The sequence below is a fragment of the Stegodyphus dumicola genome, chromosome 8, assembly GCF_044657685.1.
Source record: "Stegodyphus dumicola isolate Sdum_Otavi_A_Nest chromosome 8, ASM4465768v1".
Taxonomy (NCBI): Eukaryota; Metazoa; Arthropoda; class Arachnida; order Araneae; family Eresidae; genus Stegodyphus; species Stegodyphus dumicola.
In genome coordinates this window covers 152816932-152828959 of record NC_140775.1, presented here as the reverse complement: position 1 = coordinate 152828959, position 12028 = coordinate 152816932, and the positions used below count along the sequence as shown (strand labels likewise).

Sequence of the window (12028 nt, the reverse complement as noted above, 5' to 3'; positions counted from 1 at the left end):
ATACTCTTCGCAGTATTGTTGAAGCGGGAAAACGGCATATAACTTTGTCTGTAAACTTGTGCATGGTGTACAGCTAGAACTAATTTCGACGAATCTTGTTTCTGTTCTCGATGGCATGACAGTTTTCCATACCCATACCCCGGATATTGTGTCATTTCATCTTTGCAACCGTCGTCCAATCATCGCCTTGCAGTCGTTCTGGCATGAAACTGTAAAATTTATGTTCCTTGATATAATCATCTGGCGCTGGAAACCTATTTTTGTGGCCTATTTACGAAACTCTAGCTTTCTGTATTATTTCATATTATATGCTTTGCCATCTAAGTCTTTTTCCTTCTCACAGTCAACTAGTATTCTTGAACTGTCTGCAGATTCCCAAAATACCTGGTAACTTTCAATCATTGCCTTCGAAGACACGTTGTGTTGAGTAACTGTAAAAGGCTGAATTACTTTTCATTTGTTGCCACCAAATATTAGAGCCCTGTATTATATTCAAAGAAATTAAATAATAAAGAGTCTGCCTGAATCTATGTATGTTTTACGCATTGTGAAAAAACGACGGAACCTAAAGCCATCGGATTTTGAATTACGTAATCCTTCACCCGAACATGGGCAAATAGAAGCCCGAATTTTGCATTTCGAATTAGTTTTATTATCTATTTCATATTTTGCAAAACTTTAACGAATTTTTGATTAACAAACTCAACGATTTCAAAGCGAACAATGGCAACACTGTACGCGGAAAAAACATTTCTATCACCAGCTCGCGAAACTATTGTCTATTGGAAATTCTAAGGGCATGCTATTTTTACATATTTTGAGGTATTGCTGTTGAACTGAATTTTATGCGTTTTGAGTGCAAAGAACATGATATTTAACAAATAAAGGTAACACACAAAACTTTAAAAAACGCCCCTTTGGGTGTAATATAAAATCCAGAAACTTTCAGACTTTTTCTAAACTTTTTTAATCCATTCCTTGAGCGATATCTATAGAATTTTGAAGAACATGATATTTAACAAATAAAGGTAACACACAAAACTTTAAAAAACGCCCCTTTGGGTGTAATATAAAATCCAGAAACTTTCAGACTTTTTCTAAACTTTTTTAATCCATTCCTTGAGCGATATCTATAGAATTTTAATAATTTCTTATCGATAACTATCACCAATGAAGACTTCTACTGCGCAAGCTTGGTCTTTCTCTCTTGTAGATATATGTATATATCTAAGCTTGAACTTATTTTATATAATTAATATAAAGAATGTATCTATTTTTTGCCTAGTGTGAATGTTTTCTACGAAAATTTTGTGCAAAAGGCTTATATCTATATGAAATATCAATAAATTTATTTCAAAGCTTAAGAGTTCATCTCTACATTAGATGCAAAATAATATTCCCTTATTTTTTGTAATTCGTAAAGTAATATAAATAAAAAAAATGTGTACTTCATGAAATGGTGTAAAAATTTCTTTAATGGCAACACTAAAATGTTCGATGTGGGCATCTTGTTACACGACTAATGTTCCATTGCTAGGCCAATTCTGTTCACTCGAGTTGTGACATATGTCCGCCAAAGAAGCTGAAATCGGTTTTAAGCTTCTTTGACTTCTGGACTTCTTCTTGACTTCTTTGACAGAGAAGAAACACAAACACTGGGCTTAAACTCTTTAGAATTTGATCATCATGTGTACAACAATAAGTGATATCTATGTCGACTCATCCATATATGTGGGACCGTGTAGGCAGCGATGTATCTCATTGTGCTAATGAGATGGAACCCTTATCTTGATGGAATATGAAATTTTCTCAATCATCTTTCGTTTGAGGAAATAAAAACATCTGCAACATATGAAAATATGGCATACTCTTCGCAGTATTGTTGAAGCGGGAAAACGGCATATAACTTTGTCTGTAAACTTGTGCATGGTGTACAGCTAGAACTATTTTCGACGAATCTTGTTTCTGTTCTCGATGGCATGACAGTTTTCCATACCCATACCCCGGATATTGTGTCATTTCATCTTTGCAACCGTCGTCCAATCATCGCCTTGCAGTCGTTCTGGCATGAAACTGTAAAATTTATGTTCCTTGATATAATCATCTGGCGCTGGAAACCTATTTTTGTGGCCTATTTACGAAACTCTAGCTTTCTGTATTATTTCATATTATATGCTTTGCCATCTAAGTCTTTTTCCTTCTCACAGTCAACTAGTATTCTTGAACTGTCTGCAGATTCCCAAAATACCTGGTAACTTTCAATCATTGCCTTCGAAGACACGTTGCATTGTAAAAATTGATAATCATTTTGCATATTCTAAAACACAAAATACTCTCTGCTATAAAATGGCTCTCTAGAAAATGGAATTGGTATTTGCTTCTCGATGTGTTGCAAATACGTTTGCACGGGTGTATTAAAAAATGTAAGATCTTTTACTTCGTTACGTAAACATCAAAAACACGTGTAATCCATTATTTGGAAACTATAGGACTTCGAAATCTGGTGAATCATTTATAATAATCCTTTATATATTAGGAAAGTAAAACATGTATACGTATGAAGACCAACTTACGATGTGTTTTGATGACATGGAACCAACGGTGTGTTTTAGGATTACATTTTAGTTTTATTTTTTTTTCAATAAATAGCAGTTAATTTAATATATTAACCATTTTTTTTAAATTTATCTCTATGAAACATTTTTCTAATAGAATGAAACTGTGACTAAATCTAAAATTATACTCATAAGTTAATGAAAATATTACTCTGTATGCACTTCGTTTCGTAAAATGTCTATGTCTTTAAATTTTAAACCTTAAACTGTTACAAACTAAGAGCATTTCAGAAGTTCCTGCAAAGCAAAGGGCTCAACGAAGTTAATTTTTAGCTGTTCACTATGGACAACTTTTTCTTGATATCTCTATGGGCACAGTGAAAAAAAGGTAAAAATACGCCTATATTAGGAAATCCGCTGTTAGTAATAACAAGAGGACAAAAAATGTATTACAGTTTACTAATTTTATAAGGTATTTCTCCCACTTTCCTAGCGTGCCTTCGTGGGGTAGTGGTTCTGCACGCTGGGCCGGTGTACTAGAGGTACGATTCCCGGCGAAGGCGGTTGCTAATTTTTCATCTCTCCAACTTCCTTCCCCCCAAAAAAAAAAGTCCTAATGCCTCTACATTTTACTACGTACTAAATAGTTTAAAATTAAACAGCGACAATATTTTACCAGTTCATGAAATAACTTTTGTATTTACTTCATTCAATCAGGTCGTAATTGTGTATTTCTTTTTCCCTAAATCGCTTGCGCACGACGTTCGCAAAGAATATTTGTGAAACAAAAGCTTTATTGAACATTTATTTGCAAGTTGTGTTGCAATCTTGCGCCTTACCACATTTTGAGAACTTGCTCACTGTTGAGACCTGAGAATACAATGACGTCACTGATCTTACATTTTCTGTAATTTCTTCAAGACAGACAAAAAGGTTAAAATCTTAAATAAACAGTGCGTCAGCAATCGAAAATTTCAAGGGCCCCGCGAAATTATGACTCAGATTGCGGTGCCAATGAGAACCTTCTCTAAAAAACGGTACCACGAGCTGTCAGATTACTAACGAATCCCAATTTATCCCTATCTTAGGGAATTTTGATCCACCTTCAGGGAAAAACGCTGGGAGATTGTTTTCCAACCTCTGTACTTGAGCAAACAGACCTTGTCAGCGACGCAAGCGGTTCGCAAACGCATATCAACGTTCTTCTCTTCCAATATATTCGGCTATCAGACCTTTCCAACTGCGCAATAATACAGCAAACAATGTCTAAAGAAGTAACCCGGTGTGAAAAATCGTCTGCACAATCACATGTTATTTTGTTCCGCGAAGGCGAGAAAATGATTCTTTCATCGTCAACAAAATAATCTGCTTTTGAAATACGTCTTGGTGTACCCACAAGCTGCGTAATCGAGAATTGCCATCTTCGGTAGGAAGATTTCGAATTTTTCAGCATTTCAGATTGTTATCGAGTTAGGTGTTCGAAATGCCTCGTCCGCGATTTCTCGGTGGTAATTTTCGAAAGTGCCAAAATTCGGTCGGAGGGAACTTCGTTGTCTGTAACTGCGTATCCTTAACAACATTCGTCAAGCGATCGATAGAGACTGAATTCTTTAGTGTCGCTTCTATTATTCCACCTCGATTAAGTCTGGTATTCTGAAAGACTAGTGGAAGTATACAACGATTTAATAGAAATATTAAGCTCAAAATAGTTGGTTATCTATTTCTTTGGATGATATATCTAACTACTGATTGTGTTCGTGGATTTTTTTGTATTCTTCCGAAAATTTCGTATTGCGTAGTGAAATTGAAGTGGAAATATTTTCATTTATTGGCAAACAAACTGACTTGATGATTTTTAAAATGATGAAATCTCAAGTGAAATGTAGCGAAAATGAAACAGCAAAGGTAAGTTTATTTCTAATTGCTTTTTACTGCATCAAAGATTTAGATACTTTCTTACTTTAATGTTTCTTCATAGAACTTTGCATGTGAATATATTTATTTATGTTTGATGTATCAAAGCATCTGCAGTGTCTATCTGCAACTAAACATAATTTTTGAATTTGCACTTTTCTTTTCAAATTTCTGTTTGATTTTTTATGTTTTACATTAGATAAACGAAGTTATTATTTTACGTTAATGCTATATGTGTATTAGATAAATTATTCGTCATCAGGTTTTCATTTAAACAGTAACTTGGTCAGTTCTTAATTTTTGTAATTAAGTATTAACTTTGTAGTTTTTATTATCTTCCAAGTGAGTATATAGTTTTGCGTATTATTGTTATTTTTATTATACATTACACCTGGAAAGTTCTGAAATTTTAAAGCTAATATTTCGTCAAAGAAACATTATCGTTTAAAATACAAATTCTTGACTATATCAGTTCAAAAGGGGAGATCTAAAAGCTGTAAATATCTTAGTTCAAAAGGGGAGATCTAAAAGCTGTAAATATCTTGTATTTAGCATAATAAAAGCTTCCAAACCGATATTATGTAAAACATTTGCCCCTTTGGAAAGCTGAAAGAACATACGGTAAAGCATATAACGTACTGCAAAACGTTTTTTACATATTTGAGCTGCATTTGCGTATAAAATTTGCATTCATAACTATGGTAATATTGTATAGCTATCTCCTCTGACTCATGTTAAGTAGTAAACTAACTTTTTTTTGGTATATAAATATTTGACAGACTGTACATTTTTACTCAAGTCATATTTTAATTTACAGAATATGTAAGTGAATATTATAACAGTTTGCTACACGTACAATATCTATAACGAATTAGCTCCATCATCTTAAAGGAAAGTCATTGTACCTGCGCAGAAGTTTCAGGAAAACTGACTTTATTGAGTGAAAAAGTAAAAAATATACCTACAGTTATAAAAGAGTAAAATCTTTAACGTTTCATAACAGGAGATCACTCATTATTTTCATTTTATCTATGAAGTATTTCCGGAAAAAATCTGGATTATCCGACTTAAAAATAAATGAATACTACTCGAATAACCGAGAATGTCGGATAACACAGAATAACCGAAGATCGGTTGTTAAAGTGGGTGATCCACTGGATAAAAAATAATACTTGCTTGCTATACAAGATAGACATTACTGAATATATAATGTTATAGTCAAATAATACCTGAAATAAAAAATATTACTTTTCTAAAAATAATGATAATGTATTATTATTACGCTGTTTAAAAATTGCGTAATAGGAAAGTGCATTTTAATTGGGATATTAGAGGAAATAGTTATAAACTTCACTAAATCAATGAAGTCCAATGAATTGTTTTGAGCGGGGCGAGAGGGTGATTAACCAGTGTTATGATCATGACTGCTGGTCTGAGATGTGTGACTCACAAATTTGAAAGCTACACGGAAGATACATTTAAAATAAATTAAATGTAGCAGAGTAATAATAACTGTACTGGTATGAACGTGACTTTAATGGTACATGGGATAAAATGAGAGTTTGGCTAACCGTAGTTCGGATAATTGGCATTCTGCTGTATTTAATTACATCCGTAACTGTTACCGACGATGTTATTAGAGACTCTTACAAAGTGAATGAAAAGTAATCGTATCCCCTTATATCATCTATTATCACATGTAATCCCTACAAGAGATTACAAAAGAATCTTGCAAGATACTGTAAGAAAATATGAAAGCGCAAGTGAAAATATTATCTTCTATTCTTTCTTCTGTTAACTCTCTTTTCTACAAGAATGAGCTTTATAAGATGACTATTGCTAAGGGGTAATTCATATAACCTGCTGGGCTTGGTTTGAATTATCTTAAATTCTCTCTTGGTAATTAAATTCTGTCTTGATTTTAAATCTTTATTACGTGGATGTGTAAGGTAACAAAATCATTTCAATCAAATCGAAATCAGATTCAATGAGATTTTCAGCGCACCATGATGCAAAATTTAAAATTTGGATAGAAAACGCTAAAGTGAGTGTATCCGTTGTCGGACGCAATAGCGTAGTGGTACGCTTTTGGAATGGGTTTTGCTAAGTGCGTCAGCGTTTCAAAAGTATTCTTTTTTTGGGAGGAGGGGAGATCTTTTATTGATTACTTTTACTGAATCTTTCTTATACGTAAAATTCTGGGATAAATTACATAAAAGTGCTTTTTTTGTTGCCTTACGTAGGCATTAGAATAGAAATTGTGTGGCAATCCTACGTCAAGTTTCTTATGATACGTACTAGCTGCATGTGCAGCCTGTCACCTAAAAGAGTTTTCATAAAAAAGAAAGAAAATACGATGATTTTAATGAGTCCAGCTAGTGTAATTTCATAAAATTATTCATTATTTCTTAGTAGACATGATTTAAATGCATTTTTATTTAAATAAATCAAGTTGCAAAGTTAAAAAAAAATAGTGTTACGAAATGCGTTTATTACTTTTAAATCGCTTTGTTTGTTATGCTGTAATGGACAGATCAAATTTGGAAGCTAAATATTTTAGGCTTTATTGAATGGCAACACGCTGCGAAGTAGAAGGAAAATGTATTATAAAGATATTTTATTTTCAGGCAATGGCTAATCTTTGCTTTTAAATAGCCGAGTTTGTTGATTAAAATTAAAAGATAGATAAATATCTTATATTTTGCCGGAAGGCAACAGTCTGGCTGGCTGCCGATCAAAATATTTTATTTCGAACAGTGTTGCCACTGCTCGCTTTCAGATCTCTGAATTTGTTAATCAAAACTTTATTGAAATAAATAAATTAGAAATTCAGAATTCGAGCTTCGAAGTACATGTTCGATTGGAAGTCTGTTTTGTGTTCAAAATCTGGAGGCTCTACGTCCCGTCATTTATCCACAATGCGAGGAACATACATATTCTTCATCGTTTAATAAGAGACTACATTTTTCTGCATCGTGTTCATTCTCACCACATTCTGTTAATCCCTGCAAAATTGCAAATATTGTCTTTATTATTATATTGAAATAAGCTGAAATAATATTCGTATGATGGCCTCTTAATGTTCACCACAGTGTATTTATTTTTAATGTCTTCGAAATATTTTTTACCGAGATTGCTCGCTCATTCGTAGTAAAATTTTGTAAGAAAACACTGGAATTAATTAAGTATAAATAGTTGGCAACAGCTTTTATCTGCTGGAACGAAATCTTCTACTGCAGACAAAACGTTTATAAGTGTAAAATGGCTCCGAAGCAAGCTATCTCAACGCATAGTGTCCATTATCATTCATAATGAAGAATAAATAGATAATCTATTATTTCTACGCAATACAGAATGTCATATGCTTATCCTTCAAAAGGTAATGCACCAGGATCTCTCAAACTACGGTATCTTTCATTATTTTTAGTTGCACAGGTTCTACAGAAAAGTTTCAAATGAATGTAAAATGGCGGCCCTTTTAAAATTTTGCTTTAATCTTAATTTATTCAGATACATTACATACATTTTTCCACATTTGGCAACCTTAAAATATTGCATAGGACCTGTTAACAATTTTCGGTCACACTTTTCTGAAAATATAGAAAATGAAAGTTGGTTGAAAGATCCGTTTTTTCCACTTCGAATATTACGCTATATAATGTTTCAGTTATAGAAAGAGACCAGCCTTTAAGTATTTGAAATGACAGAATCTCACGAATAAATTAAAAAATTATGGCTCTTGCAGTTTTGGGTTAAAAAGAAGAGATAAATGTAAGCATATTTCTGACAAAGCGGGGGGTAAGCTTAAGAACTCCTGTTCTAGACCGTTTCATAAATTTAACTCTTTGTTCTAAAAGAGGAACTATCGTCATGTCATCTGTTAAAAAGGCCTGTCTGCACTGTAAATGAAAGAGTAAACACATATTTGTAATAAAATAAATAATATTTATCTTATTAAATGCGACAGACATAAGAACAGATGCGAAATTCTTTACAAACAATCATTTATAGCTAAAAAAAAAAAAAAAAATGGAAATTTGCCGTGACTGTTGAAGAAGCATATTTCCTATATATGACTATATAGGAAATACTGTAACCAAAAGTGATCATTTTGCTGTCATACTTAAGAAGAGAAGGACCAGAAAAGTTGTTTTCAGGAGTCTAAAATGAGCTTTATTATAGCTGACTTTTCAATAGTGGAAGACTTTCAGGAATCTAAAGGGATCTTCAGTAAACGTTTTATATTCATAACTGGTTTTTAAACAACGGAAAACCACGAGCATACATACATATATGCAGATTTTTATTATTTAATAACAGACTATTAACTGACCTATGCTTCCAACATTTTCAGCACTATTTTACTGAAACTAGCCAAATCCTGAACGCAACGCTCTCGGGAGTAATTGAAAGCTCTGTTCTAGCAAAAACACTGATGATAAGAAAAAGAAACGGCCTTATTATTTAATATTCTTGATGTAACATTTAATATGCATTGGGAAATCCAAATAGTTCTGTTGGTGCATTGGCTTGAAATGGAATTCGAAGTAGCTCAAGTTATACCTATAGCTGAGGTAAATGAAATACGTTTAAAAAGCGGAAAATATACGGTAGGATACCACTTCTTATTTAACTTAAATTTGGTCTCTCTTGAGACTAAATGTAGATTTAATCGTCTCGTCCAGTAAAGTAACGCCGACTTAGAAGAAGGTTTAAACTGCCTTTTTATTTAAGGCTTGAAAAATGCACAGCTTGTTGGTTACACAACAATTTCCGCTGCTTGCAGGATTTATCAAACATATAATGTAAATGAAAATTTTCCCTTGTTTTAAGTAACTTAAAGCTGGAGATTCATAAAGCAAAAGCCTGTCAAGCGTTGGCTCAAACCAATCTAACTGCCCGAGCAAACTCGGCTAGCAAAAGCCTAACGCCAGTCTAATGTAGTTCTCAGACCTGGGCAAAGGTATCACAATGGACAGCGTTGCTGTCAAAACCCTATAACAGACTTTCAAGATTATCCAGCTCGCTAATTTGCATCTGGCGAGAGCTGACGAAAAATGGAAGTAACGTAACAGATAAAATAGTAAGATAATAGATTAATTAAGCTAAATATGACAAACCCAACAATTAATTGCATCTAATAAAATGAGGTACATAATTCATCGTAAAAAAAGGTTTTCAAGTAGATGTTTGCTGTCTTAATAACATGAAAGTTTTTTTCAGAAATTACTTTTTGAAGCGGATTTTTCACGCATCTTTTCTTCTTCCCCTTTTTTCTCCCCCTTTATTGTGATAGGACGTCTATTAACTGAAGTGGTATTAAAGATATTTTTCAACTGACAGCAACAGAAAGCTCAAGTTAGAATTCTTCGCGATCGTTATTTTTTAACAATGCCGATTTGCGTTTGTTAAAGCAGATCGCATAAGTAGAAAGCCTCCCGAAAAATTTCGTTCCTTGCTTTTTTTTCCTTAAATGCTGATCCTAGATTTGTACTTCGAATTGCAAAAGCTAATCAGCGTTTCTCTAGCTTTTTCAGCGTCGCCGCCCTCATGCATGTGATTACGATTCACCACGGCCTGCTTGCAGATAATTGCAATTTATCGCAATCTGTACGGATCAGATAATTGCAATTTATCGCAATCTGTACGGATAAAGTCGCGTTCGTGGCTCATATACGTAGATCTGTTTTAAAAGAAAGAAAAGAATGTAATAATTGTATAATAAAAAATTACCGTATGTAATTATTAACAAGCAATTTCTAACTATCAGTAAGTGCGTAATTATAGGTAAATATGCATAATTACCCGACAAACAAAGCAATGCTTCGAAACATTTCGCGACCCGCCGAAAATGGTCATCCGGTTTGCTGGTGGGTCGGACCCTTAAGAACCATTGCACTGAATAGTTTAAGAAAGCGTTTTCATGACTGGGCATATATAGCAAGGCTGTGTAAGTGCAAAATTAACATTTTGTGCGTTCCTTCGTAGATCATAAAATCCAGTTGCTAAATTTTTCAGTATTCTTTAGAAAGTTAAATACAAAACTCTCCATGCTTTCACTTATTTAAAAGGAGTTTACAGTTGAAAGTACCGGTATAGAATGAATATTTAACGAAACTACTATTGCCACTTTCCATCAGTATCATCTACATGTAAATCATTTAGCGTTCAAAGTAGGCCGTGACGTCCTAGTTCACTGCAGTTCATTATTTAACAGAGTGCTGAAAATTTTATAATGTTCATGTTTCAGTATGAATGTAAATTCAAGTTTCATGAGTTTAATGGAAGAGCAGATTTTACCTTTGCAGCACAAAAAATATATTAAAATCACCTGACAGAGAAGAGAATAAAATTTATTGTGTTAAAATTCCATCCCATTTTTCAACAGGTATTGTTGTTGCGATAACTAGTAGATCAATAAGATGGCGTTCAATTACAGTTTTCAATCAAATTCTTGCTTTTTTACAGCAATTAATATGAGCATTTGGTGGTATTTCAACACGTGAAAATTCATCTTACGAAAAGCATTAAGTTTGAATGTCATAATTTGAAATTTCAGCGGTGAAATTGCGTGTATTTTTTTCCCCTTGTTTTAAAATCCTCGAGTTTTCTAAGAATTTCTCTCAAGCTCTCGAAATATGAACAACAAAAATTCTCTAAAATCAAAACTTGAGATTTTCTGATAAATCTGGAAATATCTCGCGGCAAGATTCTCGAACATAATCATTTCCAACACCGTTTTAAACGCAAAATTGGTGCGTATCATGCAGAGCTGTTTTGCATTCTATAACTGTTGCGCGGATGGAACGTGTGGTACGAAATTGACCGTTGCTTTGGAGCATGTCAGTTTACTGGAGATGAACATAGAAAATATCTGGCACGCCAGACTTTCACTTTTCTCTTATCAGGTGCTATATAACGCTTTTTTATATTCTAAGAAATTTCTACAAGTAAATAAAATCTGTTTCTCTTCTTTGGAACACATTGTATATTTAATATATTTTAAAACAGCAAATACTCCTATCGAATTTGTCATTAAATGTATTCAGTTCTTTTTCTTTTGTGCTATTTAAAGATAGAACGTTCTAATATTAACCTAAAAATAATTAAACTTTTAACTCAAAACTTCGGAACGTTTAATATTATCGATATTCACTAGAATCATTCTTCAGCAAAAGTGATTTAATGGGATTTCTGCAATTTTCGTATACCTGGATCAGAGATATCATCTTGTCGAGTCCCTCAGTGTCACGCTAAAATTTCTGGAAGAAATTTCCAAGTTTTTTTTTTAATCCGTGTTAATTTTTAAAACAATTATACTGAGAAAATGGATCTCAAGTTTCAAAAGTTTCATTACATTCTTGTTTGGCTATAAACAGTTTTATCACTTTTCAAATTGTTGCCACCAAATATTATCGCCCTGTCTTATATTTAAAGAAATTAAATAATAAACAATCTGCATGAATGTATGTATGTTTCTCGCACTGTCAAAAAACAACGATACCTAGAGACATCAAATTTTGAATAACGTAGTCCTCCAGTCGAATATGGGCATCTGG

The 12028-nt window shown here is 33.1% G+C and overlaps 1 long non-coding RNA gene across 1 annotated transcript in view; it reads left to right on the top strand.

The window, feature by feature from the left end:
* The first annotated feature begins 3734 nt into the window (after positions 1–3734).
* The window catches only part of LOC146996002 (uncharacterized), a 121215-nt gene continuing 112921 nt past the window's right edge, over positions 3735–12028 (top strand). Inside the window, exon 1 of the long non-coding RNA XR_015042901.1 lies at positions 3735–4460. This is a non-coding gene — a long non-coding RNA (uncharacterized LOC146996002). The remainder of the gene's footprint in view (positions 4461–12028) is intronic.